The 15,283-nt window shown below is 36.5% G+C and overlaps 1 protein-coding gene across 1 annotated transcript in view; it reads right to left on the bottom strand.

The window, feature by feature from the left end:
* Positions 1–14,145, bottom strand: part of LOC121369154 (protein kinase C delta type-like) — a 99,421-nt gene extending 85,276 nt beyond the window's left edge. Inside the window, exon 1 of the mRNA XM_041494036.1 lies at positions 13,901–14,145. The gene's annotated coding sequence lies outside the window, so the exon portion shown is untranslated. The remainder of the gene's footprint in view (positions 1–13,900) is intronic.
* Between the last annotated feature and the right edge of the window lie 1,138 nt (positions 14,146–15,283).

Here is a 15,283-nt window from a genome sequence, read left to right as displayed (position 1 = left end):
CTGTGTTTCTGTTTGTTTGTTGATAAAAACAAGTGAATGGCCTCTTCAGAGTGTACTGAGGCAAATGCTTCCACAATCACAGTGTCACCAAATGATTCAAATCAAAACCAAAGTGGCAACAACAATAAAACATTCCTTGTTGCTAATGGAAAAACGTAGTAGGTTTCCTCTGATGACTACGAGTCAGAATTATCAAATGTTTGGCATTCAATAGTCGATGATTATTTAAACCAATGTGTTCTAATGGTGTTGTCAAACAAAGACAAACTTTAACTTTGACAATATATACCACAGAATTTTTCTAGATCCACAACAAATTGGCACACTGTGCTAGGCAACAACTGAAATAAGAGGCCATATTTGTTTAAAGTGACAGATCCTAGGTTTTTTTCAATATTTGTAGTGCCAGTGTTTTTTTGATAACTGAAATTAGACATTGCTTGCATTTTCTTGTTTAGATTATATCCATTTGTGTACATCCAGTGTTTCTGGTCATCCTGATGTTTGTAATTACACAAAATGCATTTCTTATAATTCTCAAAATGCACATACATGTACCTCTGAGAAGTAACGGTCACAGAGATGAGCTCTAGTCTTATTTTCCCTGTTTAACATCACAGACTCTCCTTTCACACTATTTGTAACTTTATTCCGATGTATTACAGGTTTATAGATTAACCAAACTTAGTGTCCATTTTCACAGGGTTGAAACTAGGGTCTGTGCTTTTAACGACACTTGCACACATTTTAAATTTTAAACTACAGCTATTTGGTGTTACTAGTATTTTAACATTTTAGTCAAGATAGTCAAAGAAAAGAAATCTGTTGCTGCCACAACATACTCCTACAAATAAAGCAGTAAGGAATCTTTCATATGTGCTTTTCCCCATAGGCAAGACAGTACATACCATGGCCTTTACAGAGAACGTTTTGTTTTCACTCTTGATTAGCAATATTTCTAGTCAAATGAAAATTGATTTAGCAACTACTGTTTATTGTTTTAAAATTACATAGCGATCTATAAAACGTGTGTAGCGAATCGCTACAAGATACTGAACAAAATATTCCCTCCTTTTAATAATCTACCAGACAATGGGTTACCTAACTTTGTTTCTGCATTTAACCCATAGGCCATGTGTGCTCTTTCACTATGTAAGGTCATACATTTGCACTTGGTATGAACACTGTGGAAGACCTCAGAAATGCTACGAGAGTAGCAAAGAAAATCACAAATCATTTGGAATGTGACAACACTGACTGAGTGATGTTATTCGACTGTGCATCAATCCCCATACCAGTTCAGCCAAGTCGGCTTGTAGCTGCGACTATCTGCAATCTTGTTACCAGATTAGTTGGCAGTTCTACCAAACAGCAGCTTTGAAGAGTACTGTTATTAAGAGTGCAATTATCATTTGGCAGACAGAAAAGACATCACCTACAACACTTGTAAAAAAAAACGAAAAAAAAAAAAAAACGTGATGTGAAATTGATTACTAAATGTCAATGGAAAACTGATGAGAAATAAATCCCTTTAAACATTAATTATTGTCGGAAGTTGTAATAAGTTTAAAATTTAGAATTTGATATACACATGTACATGTACAATACTGGTAGTTTAAGAAAAGGACTTTTCCCCTAGATTTCACTCACTGGAAAATATAACAATTAGCATTTTATAAATTGAATGAATGAATGAATGAATGAATGTTTAATGACACCCCAGCACGAAAAATACATCGGCTATTGGGTGTCAAACTATGGTAATGCAAACAAATAAGGTGATGATCAACATCAATATAAAAATTCAAGATTTAAATAAAAACAGTGTAAAGAACTGTGCAAAAATACAAATATAACAGATAGATACTGACTTTTACTCAATATTTCAATTTGTGCTGTATTGGCCATTCTCAAAGAGAATGTTACACTCCTGCACCACGGTGAGGTTACAGCACGCGCACGGGTTTATAAATTGGTTATATATATATATATAGGTTGAGAAATATCAAATAGAATCCCACAGGTGACAATATCCAAGGCTTGTTTTTAATATAACTATTTTTAGCACACCTCTAGTTTTGCACAAATGATAGTATTGTAAAACCCCTCTAAACTGGACCCTCAGTAAACTGGAATTTCCTCAAAACCGGACACTTTTCTGGATTTCAGGGTCCCCTTTTAAATATCAGTGCAGAACAGAACCTCTTTAAACCTGATATCCTTATAACTGGATTTTTTACTTGTATGGTTCCATGGGTGTCTAGTTTAAAGGGTTTTTATTGTACATCGTTTTAGAGGTATTCCACATATGTTTAAAGGGTTTTATTGTACATCGTTTTAGAGGTATTCCACGTGTTTAAAGGGTTTTTATTGTACATCGTTTTAGAGGTATTCCACATGTGTTTAAAGGGTTTTATTGTACATCGTTTTAGAGGTATTCCACATGTGTTTAAAGGTTTTTATTGTACATCGTTTTAGAGGTATTCCACATGTGTTTAAAGGGTTTTATTGTACATCGTTTTAGAGGTATTCCACATGTGTTTAAAGGGGTTTTATTGTACATCGTTTTAGAGGTATTCCACATGTGTTTAAAGGGTTTTTATTGTACATCGTTTTAGAGGTATTCCACATGTGTTTAAAGGGTTTTATTGTATATCGTTTTAGAGGTATTCCTGATGTGTTTAAAGGGGTTTTATTGTACATTGTTTTAGAGGTATTCCACATGTGTTTAAAGGGGTTTTATTGTACATCGTTTTAGAGGTATTCCACATGTGTTTAAAGCTCAAGGGTACTTGACAGAGTAGAACAGGATGGAATAAAACTGCATACATAATTATTAACAACGCACACTGTCACAGTTATCACCTATGGCAAGACTGGTAGTATTAACCACGCTATCAAAAGTTAGATGAACTTTCAATTGACTAGATAGAACACTTATGTCTGCTTTATTAAACAGAGAAAGAAAAAAAGAAAAAAAGAAATGTTTTATTTAACGATGCACTCAACACATTTTATTTATGGTTATATGGCGTCAGACATATGGTTAAGGACCACACAGATTTTGAGAGGAAACCCGCTGTCGCCACTACATAGGCTACTCTTTCCGATTAGCAGCAAGGGATCTTTTTGTTGTGCTTCCCACAGGCAGGATAGCACAAACCATGGCCTTTGTTGAACCAGTTATGGATCACTGGCTGGTGCAAGTGGTTTATACCTACCCATTGAGCCTTGCGGAGCACTCACTCAGGGCTTGGAGTCTGTATCTGGATTAAAAATCCCATGCCTCGACTGGGATCCGAACCCAGTACCTACCAGCCTGTAGACAGATGGCCTAACCACGACGCCACCAAGGCCGGTATATTAAACAGAGAATGCAGAAAACAATCCTTGATGTTTCAGGGCTCGAACTTAAGAATTTGTCTCCCTCTGCAATTTTAAAAAGAAATTCCAAAGGTGAAACGGCCCACCGACGGCAATTTTGAGTCTGCCTATGGCAATTTTTTTAAAGTGACATTTGCAGCAAATACACATGATTAAAGGGTTATTTTGCTGTATGTAGACATATTTCAAATGTGCAAATGTTAAATATTGGCAGAAAATGTACACCAGGTGTATACACTTTGCCATCATTGACGAGCTTTACCGATGGCACAAAAGTGCCGTCGGTGATGCTCTCTACCTACAATAATTTATATCTCAACAGCAGCAATTGCTGTCGGCGCAGTTGTTAAGTTCGAGCCCTGATGTTTATGCAAAAACAATGACTAAATACCCCACTTTGTATTGTTTGTCAAAGTTAACCTATAGTCCTTCTTTCATACTATGAAATTTCCTGCAAGTTATTTATTTCTGAGCCGATTGTTTCCTAAATTGCACACAAAAATTGTTGTTGTTTTTTGTTATTTTCAAAACACTTTTACTGGGATTTTTACCTCCAAACTGAAATTATTTACGAAAAACATCTTTATAGGAGGATGGGATGGACTATAGTTCTACATAAAGAATATCATTGTGTTTTGTGTAGATGGTTGACTTTGACAATCGAGAAATGCATGTGTTTATGTTCCTGCATGCATGTGCCTAATTTTCACTCAACATACTGATTAGCCTGGTACAAGTTTGACATTCATTAAGCCTTGGAGGAACATGACACTATAAAAGACATGAACCCCATTTAAAAATAAAGCTGAAAATGATCTTTAAAGAACTGAAATTTCTATTACCATATCAACATGTAAATAAAAGTAATTTTTCAGCATTTCAAATCAATCCGGTCTACGTTCTTTATGAAAATCATTTTACACAATAAAGCTGAAATCAGGAAAATAAGTTATATTTTTAAGGTTTTCACCATATATTCCAAGTTTAACAGGAATTCTGCAAAATTAAATGTCTTGCTTGCCACAAAAATTGTCAGTGCTCTCCACAGTTGCAACTATAAACCAAGTTTGACTGACCGAACTTAAAGTTTATGAGAAACTGATGTAAACAAGAAACTTTAATGTTAATTTCTTTAACACAAAAACTTGGCGATATCGCTGCCGCCATCGGAAAAGAAGTACAGTGAAACATGTCTAAACCACATCATGGCAGGGACCTAATACTTATTCGTTTTAAACAGAATCCAGTGTTTAGATGGTCGCATTTTAGAATTTAGAAAATTCGGGACCAATGTCACCATGGAACTTGGCCGGTTTTGATTCTGATTTTTCAGGGTCTGGTTTATACAGGTTTTACTATACTTCTTAAAAGGCAAGACAAAAACAATGTACTTTACATACATACATGTACTGTACAAACCAAAACGTTCTTTTGTTTATAGTACTATAATAGCAGTTTTCTACTGTTTGGATAAAATTTCCCTTTACACAACGGCTAATAAAGCTGGAATGGCCTGAAGTTAATTAATATTATTGTGCAGACATCTTTGGCTCTAATCTCCAATAGTACTTAATTTCAACCATTCAAGGCTCTATCAAATTAGGACTCTTTGTCCTCCGAGAGATGAAAGGTCAGACCTTTTCACGCCTCAATGAACACGAGATTTTGCGAACTTGCTTTAAAACCCGCTAGACAATCACAGCAATCACAGCTCACAGATTTATAAAGCCAGGAAATAATTTTTACAAACATTGACCAAATAAAGTATTTTATTTTATTACTGGACCTACAACACCACTGTTACAAATCTCTGGAAATGGCAAGAATGATATATTTGTCTGTTTGTCACTCCTGCAAATCTACTTTTGCGCGACTCATTTTTCGTTCATGCATTAAATTTAGGATGTAATTAATACTACTACTACTACAGATGCAGAGCCAAGGGGAGGTGGTGATGGAATGCACCTCACCCCAAATGAAGAACCTGGAAAATGCAGTATTAAACCAATAAATATAATGGTTTTATAGTGTGAATTTTTTTATATTTCCAGGCTGTGTGTTTTAGTGGAAGATTGATATATTTTTAAGGCATAGTATTACTGTACTTTATGTATGCTGTATGTGCTCTTTTTGAAGTTGCACCCCATCCCTAATACAAATCCTGCATTCATCCTTTTAATAATGACATAATCAGTGTTTCTGCCAGAAAGAAATTTTTGGGTATGGTGCTATGGAATTTAATGCAAGCAGTCTCCCCCAGAAAAAAAATGTGTTAAGTTTAGGGTTAGGGTTAAGAAAATCAAAAAGTTAACTTTAAAAAAATTAAATCTGCCAAAACATTTGGGTATGGCATCATACCCGTTTTATCCTTTGGCAGAAACCCTGACAATGGAATGTTACTGAAGTAAAATACAGAGTATATAAAATCATTTGCATAAAACTTGTAAAAGGGTCATACTTGTATGTGAGTATTATGTTAAGGAAACTATGATTTTGACATTTTTCATAAAAAGGCATTAAAAATTATCCTAGATACCTTTGTTGCCTGTATCTAAGGCTGATGGCATGTCAATAATTCAAGATAAATAAAAATGACAGCCAAAAGCGGATATGTTTTTTTTTGTGCTAGAGTGTATGTGTTTAAACATTCATTCAACTGCACGGCACATTTACAAATAGGGCAGAACGTAGTCCAGTGGTAAAGCGCTTGCTTAATGCATGGTCGGTCTGGGATCAATATCTGTTGGTTGGGCTATTTCTCATTCCAGCCAGTGCTCCAGGACTAGTATATCAAAGGCCATGGTATGTGCTATCCTGTCTGTGGGATGGTGCATACAAAAGATCCCTTACTACTAATGGAAACATGTAGTGGGTTCCTCTTTAAGACTTATATGCCAAAATTACTAAATGTTTGACACCCAATAGCCAATGATTAATAAATCAATGTGTTCTAGTGGTGTCGTCAAACAAAACAAACCGTAATATTTACAAATGTACAATACCAATATACCAAAGGTCAAACATGGGGTTCAAAACAAATATATTCAGGGACAAATCTAACATTTAACCAGTGGTGGGCATGCTAGGATTTTCTTTCTACTTTGCAAGGAACATTTTAGTATTTTTCAATTTTAATTAACAATATTTCAAGTCAATTAAAAAATGATTAGCAACTACAGGCCTTTGAAAATTGTGAGAGCGATAATTTCATTCATGTGTTGATTGCGTAAGTATAGTTTGTGCATAACCAATTTTTCATTTGCACATTGAATTTCAGGGCTTCTAGATTATGTTAGCCCCACTCCCATGCCTAGTGATATTCCATGTTGGGCTAGTAAATAGCTACTATTGCCATGCCCGACGGCTAGTGATTTTTTTGGGTCAAATGGTGCAGCTAAGTTTATTTTGTAATTTGTCAAATGCTACAGTTATGTCTGTTTTGTAATTTGTCAATTGCTGCAGTTAAAGGAGGGGACAATTAAGGCATTTGGCCTGGTATGCATATTAAACGATATATAATGCACATTATTGCTTAATATCAACAAGTATAATCGTATAGTTAATTCATAAAACGGTTAAATGTGACGGCTATTATATATAATGGGCACAGCCATTTTGTACCATCCCAGTGAATACGCCCTCGGGCGAGCTGGTGGTTACGTAATACCTACCGTGTCACATCAGGAATTAGTCTTCGAACTGAAGAAACAAAAATGTTCTTGGTTAATTGGTCTTTTTTTTCCGTGGCCTGTATCTGTGGTTCTTGATTGGCAGGTGTATATTTAGACGGTCGCCCAGACACTGTGTCTAGACACACTAAAAAGACATGCCTCTTTTATTAAGGTCACAAGGTATTGTCTGATAGCCGCGCGAACACCCCTCAAATCGTAATGGACATTATCACTTTATTACTGTAAGTAATTCTGTAAAACCCTTGATTAAGTACTTTCCCATCTAAAATCACAAAACTGACCAAAAAAAAAAAAAAGTATCACTTGGGTATCGTGAGTGGTCGTTTTTGCTCGAAAGTACCCTACCAATAGGCCTAATAATATGCATTTTTCTTTGGATTTTTTTAAAAAGAAAAATACTATAACTCCATTTCGTTCTATTGATGCAAATTGAAATATATTTAGTTAAATAGTTTATTATACTGTTAAGTCATTTATGTCGTTTTACAAGCCAGGTTGATAAAAGTGAAGCGCCTTGTCGTAAATTAGAGCGTTTGTTTACATTGTGCACAGAGGACATGGACAGAGCTGACGTCACTTCGCCCCAAGCTAGACATCGGACGTCACAAATATGAAAAAAAATGGCTGCCCCCAGTTAGCAGGAATAATCATGTTTTTTTATTAACTCTAAAATTACGCGTTTTTCATTTGTTAAAGTGTCAGTATGTGTTGGTGATCCGGGTATGCATCTTTCCAACACATAAGGCTCTTGTTTGAGTTGACCCTACCTTTAAGTCTATTTTGTAAATATATATATATCCTGCCCTACCACCACCCCCAAATGTTAGTGTTTTCAAGCTCTATCTCCCTTTTAGGTGACATATGTGATTATTACTATTAATTAGTAAAATTATATTTACTTACAGTAAAGTAGGGCTAGTGAATTTTTAATCATGGCTAGTAATTTTTTTAAAATCACTGAAGGATTTTATAAAAATTCTGAAAGCCCTGAATTTATGACATCATTTACATGTTCATGACGGGTTACTTAAAAACAAAATGGGTTACCTGAATTTGTTTTTGTGTAACCCATAACTGGTTCACGCAAATGTTCAATTATCAGAGGCCTGGGGCCTAATTCACAAAGGTCTCTTAGGCTCTGCTAGACAACAAAGTATCCTCTTTGCAAGTCTTTTAACATTACACTGAGAGATGGGCCTAATTCACAAAGCTTGCTTAGGCTCTGCTAGACAACAAAGCATCCTCTTTGCAAGTCTTTTAGCATTGCACTGTGAGATGGGCCTAATTCACAAAGCTCGCTTAGGCTCTGCTAGACAACAAAGCATCCTCTTTGCAAGTCTTTTAGCATCGCACTGCAAGATCGCCCCTCAACTATTGTTTAAGTTTAATGTTTTAAAATTGAGTTACGATTTCTGAAACTGGCATATATCGAAGTGTGATGTGATACTGAACAAAATGTTCCCTATGTGTGAAATAGTTTTGAGCAATTTGGGTTAAAATACTTAGGTTTTCAAAACAAAGAGATGACAATGTGCCTCCTGCAACCCCACCCAAAACAAATCTGACAGACCTTCCTTTTTTTCATTGAATTCCATCACAGACCTTCCCTTTTTTTTTCCCATTGAATTCCATCTAATTTCTTCCTGATCTGGCTTCTCTTCTTATGTTTCATTCATTCATTCATTTCAACTTATTTTCTTGTTTATATATCCAATTAAGGTTCAAGCACACTGTCCTGGGCACACACCTCAACTATCTGGGTTGTCTGTCCAGGACAGTGGGTTAGTTGTTAGTTGTTAGTGAGAGAGAAGAGCGTGTAGTGGCCTTACACCCACCCATTGAATCCTTAAGAACTCGCACTGGGTTGAAGCCGGTACCAGGCTGCGAACCTGTAACTATACAAGCCTGTAGTCCAATAGCTTAACCACTGCACCATCGAGGCCGGTCTTATGTTTCAACTTCTTTTACTGTCCAACTGTGATAATCCTTTACCAAGTTTTGCAGGTTGTTTAATAGTAATAATAATAGGGCTGTATTTCATTTTCCCTATAGCTGTGTATATATATATATATATATATATATATATATACACACACACACACATGTACATCATGAATGTACATACACAGCTATAGGGAAAATGATATACAGCCATATTATTATTACTATATATATTTTTATTTTTTTAAGGCCATACCAGTTGGAGAGGGGTATCAGAATACTTTTAGAAAAATGAGTTTACTTGTTTCAGATTGAAATCATCAACAGGGCTTTCAATCTCAATAATTAGAGCACAAAAGGTTTCTGTCTCTTCAAAGTTCAGCAAGGTCGTTTTTCGCACAATAATGTTATTAACAACATTAACAACTACTGAAGCATTGTAGAAATTCAGAAATGCATTTCAAGTTATTTTAATATAATTTAAGCATATTTCAGTGGTTTTAAGGTGAACTGTTTTTAGGTCAGCATGTCTGTACCTAATTTGAGCCTCTTTGTTTTGAGTATACTTATTTTAGGTACAGCATTTATTGCTTAAGTAGCATTGATGTGCAATGTAAAGTCCTCTTTAACTATTAACTAAATCTTCAGTAAGTAGCTCAACAATCACATGCAATAAATCTAACCATATATCTTTGACCAACAGTGGCAACATCATTATTGTCTGTTTACATTTCCAGCTACTATAAATCTTCATGCCAATTGTCTTAATATCTAGTTACCTGCACCAGCTACGGTTGTTGATCCTTCTCTGGGCTGGCAGGAATTGTGTAATGAATCAGCTGAATCATGCAACAAGGAGAAAAACACGTTCTTCGGCTTGTTAAATGAAGCCTGCAGTTACAACAGTTAACAGGTTATGTGTTAAACAGCCTGAAGTGCACACAGCTTGGTTTTATAATCAGGTTTTTCTTAATGCAATTATGAGTTTTAGCAGCAGGCTGAAAGGGTGCTTCCCCTCCCCCTTCCCATTTAAGGACAAAAATGCATGTTTTTGTCCCACTATATATATATTAAAGATAAAAATCTGGTTTGTGCCCCCCACCCCTCGAGGCTGTGAAGTTCCCTAGACATTGACATTTGTACCCCAACAAATCCAGATATTGTTCATATGGGCCTGTTGAAGCATGCAGTTACACGACAGGTAACAGGTTCGGTGTTGAACATTCTCAAGTGTACACAGCTTGGCTTTACAATCAGGTTTCTCTTGATGCAATTATAGGCTTTGGTGGCAGGACTGTACAAACTGGATGGTGGCAGGGCGGGGGGAGGGTGTCCCTCACCTAAACTGAACACAAAAATGTATGTTTTTGGGGTCTTACTCTATTGTCAAAAAGGTAAAAATCTGGTTTGTGCCCCCCCCCCCCCCACTAAAAACTGTGACCCCACACCAGAGATTGTGCCCCCTCAATGCTCCAGATATTAGGTAGTGGTGACTTTTTGTAGGATTTGACATCAATTCATACTCGTGGACAAATCAAAGACTGATAGGTACTGGGTTTGCATCCCTGTGTGGGGTACTATCTTGACTGGATTTTGACGGTGCAATAGCTTAGAGTATGACCATTTATCCGGAAACTAAGCAGCACTTTTTATTTACTTGCCAACTGGCTAGTAAATGAATACAATCACTAGCTAGGCAACATATATATCCTGAGTATAATATGGATGTATTTGAATCACTGTTAATAAGAAAGTATTAAACAGTTGAAAATTCCGAATGTGACGTTCCATATGCATGATTCACAAACTGTCCCAGAGGCGGGATATAGCCCAGTGGTAAAGTGCCTGCTTGATGCGTGGTCGGTCTGGGATCGATCCCCATCAGTGAGCCTATTTGGCTATTTTTCGTTCCAGCCAGTGCACCACGACTTGTATATTAAAGGCCGTGGTTTGTGCTACCCTGTCCATGGGATGATGCATATAAAAGATCCCTTGCAGGCCTTTCCCCAGGATTTTTTTAAGGCGCTTACATTTTTAACATCAGTATAACACAAATCAAACCAAAATAAGTGGGGTAGTGAGTTGAAAACAGTTAAGTGTTTGCCTTCAGTCCAGTTAATCGTGCTTTTTTTAAAGTAGCCCACCAATTCCCCACCCCGAACAATTTCATAACTTGTACCATGTTGTTGCTGTTGATTTCTGCTTGTAAATACCTAGGCTAAGAATGCCGACTTCACAGTATATTCCATTTACAAAATTTAAAAAAACAACAACAAAAAAACCGTTAATAAAATAAAAATTTACGGTCTTTTTAAAATCCAGCTAAATTATTAAATGTCACCTCACATTCTTACAAATATATATCTAACATTATTTAACAAATATGATTATTGTAAAATTGTATAAATTTATACTGCATGTTCATTTCCCGCGATCGCGATCTCTCGACCATAGGTACAAAATTAACAAAGACAAAGGAAATAAATGAAACTGCCGTTAGGTATTCATTGATGCAAACAACTATTGTTTTTCTACAAATTTACTTCTGTGTAATCATATTGTTCAATGTCCGCAACGAAGCCTCTTGACATGTGGGTGTCAGCTGACTCTGAAGCGTGACGTATATTCGCGTCGAGAGCTTTCCTCGGTTCAGCCAATGAACGTTCTTCCTAACGTTCGCGAACTATTTGATTGGTGTCCGTCGTGTCCATTTGGTTTAACGTGAAGTGCACAAACCAGTGTAGCGAATGTTTTGTTTTCGCTCGATCTGGCTGAACTCAGCTCTTGGGATAGTCTACGTGTCTTTCGGCACTGAACTGGCATGTGTATTCAAATTGACACGCATTGTCGGTTTGGTTCAAAGACTTTACAAAGTTAAAATAACAAATTACAGATCTTCCAGAAATTGAATTACCGTCGCATTGCTGTCATACATGTCGAATGCATGCCGTTAAGGCTTGCTACTAATGGAAAAAATGTAGTGGATTTCCTCACTAAGACTATATGTCAAAATAACCAAATGTTTGATATCCATTAACCAATGATTAGTAAATCAATATGGTCTAGTGGTGTTAAACAAAACAAACAGTCCTAAACCAGGAGTTTGTAGTTAGGATCATCAATTTATAGTGTTGTCTGACAGTCAGATGCTGACTGACACTGTACACAAAACAAACAGTCCTAAACCAGGAGTTTGTAGTTAGGATCATCAATTTATAGTGTTGTCTGACAGTCAGACGCTGACTGATACTGTACACAAAACAAACAGTCCTAAACCAGGAGTTTGTAGTTAGGATCATCAGTTTATAGTGTTGTCTGACACTCAGACGCTGACTGACACTGTACACAAAATAAACAGTCCTAAACCAGGAGTTTGTAGTTAGGATCATCAGTGTTGTCTAGTCAGACGCTGATTGACACTGTACACAAAACAAACAGTCCTAAACCAGGAGTTTGTAGTTAGGATCATCAATTTATAGTGTTGTCTGACAGTCAGATGCTGACTGATACTGTACATAAAATAAAAATTATGCCATAATGATAGATAAGTGCTGGCAAATAATCTACTCGTCAAAAGACGAGTGTTTTGTAAATAGCAATCACCATAGCAGAATTTCACTGATAATATTGTGCCCTGCTTGTAAATATTGACATCTCTGTCACTAGCAACAGTGTTGTCCATGACAGACAGCTAAGATATATGTCCCAGATTAAATACATGAACCTTAATAGTTAATTGTATATATTTATAAACAAGGCTTCAAACACAAAAATCAAGTTAAAATGAAAAATAATGCAGTTAAAATCCCCCTTCTCAGATTTCACTGTGAAAACAATTGAGGGGTCACATGGTGATCAGTTACTCCCCATACTTAGAATTTACATTTGACTCCACATCATCCTTTCGGACTACAGTTCAGAGAGAAGCGGATCAGTTACATGATTTTATTCTAGCACACAACCCCCACCACATCCCTCCCCTACATCCCCTACCCCTGTGCCCTGCCCTACTACATTGATATTCTACATAATGTCAAAAACAAAAAAATAAATAATGTTTAACATCAGATATAAAATGTTACTATTATTTAGCTCATAAGTTTTTATTTTATTGTTATACAGTACAACAATACCCATTTAGATATTATTTTTAAACAATTAAGACAAAAATTAACACTACTTGTAAATAAAAACTTAATGCCACACACCAAACGGATATTTTATAAGCAAAATGTTTTGAAATAATAATAATAATAATATATATCTGTTGTTTCATTGTAAAGATATGACTGCTTAAGTATAACTGTGTACATGTCATGTGTCGATGTGTTGTGTCGTGCAATATACAACGGAAAGAAAGAAAGAAATGTTTTATTTAATGACGCACTCAACACATTTTATTTACGGTTATATGGTGTCAGACATATGGTTAAGGACCACACAGATTTTGAGAGGAAACCCGCTGTCGCCACTACATGGGCTACTCTTCTGATTAGCAGCAAGGGATCTTTTATTTGCGCTTCCCACAGGCAGGATAGCACAAACCATGGCCTTTGTTGAACCAGTTATGGATCACTGGTCCGTGCAAGTGGTTTACACCTACCCATTGAGCCTTGCGGAGCACTCACTCAAAAATCCCATGCCTCGACTGGGATCCGAACCCATTACCTACCAGCCTGTAGACCGATGGCCTGTCACAACGCCACCAAGGCCGGTAATATACAACGGACACATTTTGACAACCACAGTGTTTTGTTAAACAGTTCCTGGTTGAGTGTAAAACTTACAAAGGATGTCACTGTCAGTTTTACAAGTAAACACATCACTGTTTAACAAGTAAACAGAACGAAAGGTCACCCAAAACATTTTCAAAACATACTTACAGACTAATACTTTCGCCAACGGTATTTTGAACAGCACCTTCTGATAACTTATATTGTCGGGTTATTTCTGTCAACACGGACACACGAGTTCGCTTGACTCTTCTTTTTGTTTTTGGATTTCCGCCAAGAGTTTTTCTTCGTAATAAAGTTTGCTTCAGTTAGTCACTGTGACGTCACAGGGTATTTCCAACAAGTGTGTGTGACGTTACATACATAACTTATTCAACATCTTAGATTAATATTCGTGGAGACGTGAATTGTCATGGAGAGTCGCACATTGTTTGGGCTAAATCACTTCAAGTAACCTCGCTGTGACGCACACGAAATCATGGACAGGCTAAATATAGCCTGTACTTAAAATTGAACGTGATTGTTGATACTATTGTTAGCTGGTCATTGTCAATACAAATACCTTTTAAGGAGTCACTGGACAAGGAAGGAAAAACTCTTCTCTTTTTTTCTTTTTTTTATCTAACGACGCATTCAAACACGTGCTTATTTTAAACGGTTTTATTGCGTCGGGCATATGTCTAAGGACCACACAGATAATGAGAGAGGAAACCCGTTGCGGTCACTCTATGGGCTACTCTTTTAGAATAGCAGCAAGGGATCTTTTAAATAAATATTTTAAAGAATAATAACTACCCATGCAATAACTTGGTTTTGGTTTTTGTCGTCTGTTTTCACGTTATAAAATAGTAACATGACAAGTTTGTGGCATTCATTCAGGCACATAATTCTGAACCAAAACTGTACTGGTAGTAAATATTAACGACGCACTCAACACATTTTATTTACGGTTATATGGCGTCAGACATGGTTAAGGACCACACAGATATTGAGAGAGGAAACCCGTTGTCGCCACTTCACGGGCTACTCTTTTTCGATTAGCAGCAAGGATCTTTTATATGCACCATCCCACAGACAGGGTAGTACATACCATGGCCTTTGATATACCAGTCGAGTAGAGTGCAGGAAAATGCATTACAGAACATCTAATTTTCAAATTTTATGAGGGAGCATACCCCACGAATCCCCCTAAAAACTTTGCTTTGCGCTCTCGATCTCCCCATGTCTACTTTCTTCGGCCGTACCTGTTATTAGCATTATTTTGTTTTGTCCATAAGAAATTATACAACCAAACCAATTTTTGTTCTTATTATTTTAATTCACAGATACACTATTACAATTAAGTAACTGTCCCAATCCAGGGAAAAAAGGACAGGTCGTCTATATGACCCATGAATGATGTGGGTTGACAACCAAACCATTTAATTTTCAATTAGGAAAAAAGTACTTTGTTTTGCGCCCTCGATCTTAGTCAGCCCCCCCCCCCCCCCCCCCCCACACACACACACACAATCAGGCCAATGTCTACATGCT

The sequence above is a fragment of the Gigantopelta aegis genome, chromosome 3 (assembly GCF_016097555.1).
Source record: "Gigantopelta aegis isolate Gae_Host chromosome 3, Gae_host_genome, whole genome shotgun sequence".
Taxonomy (NCBI): domain Eukaryota; kingdom Metazoa; phylum Mollusca; class Gastropoda; order Neomphalida; family Peltospiridae; genus Gigantopelta; species Gigantopelta aegis.
This window is presented reverse-complemented; position numbering and strand designations above follow the sequence as displayed.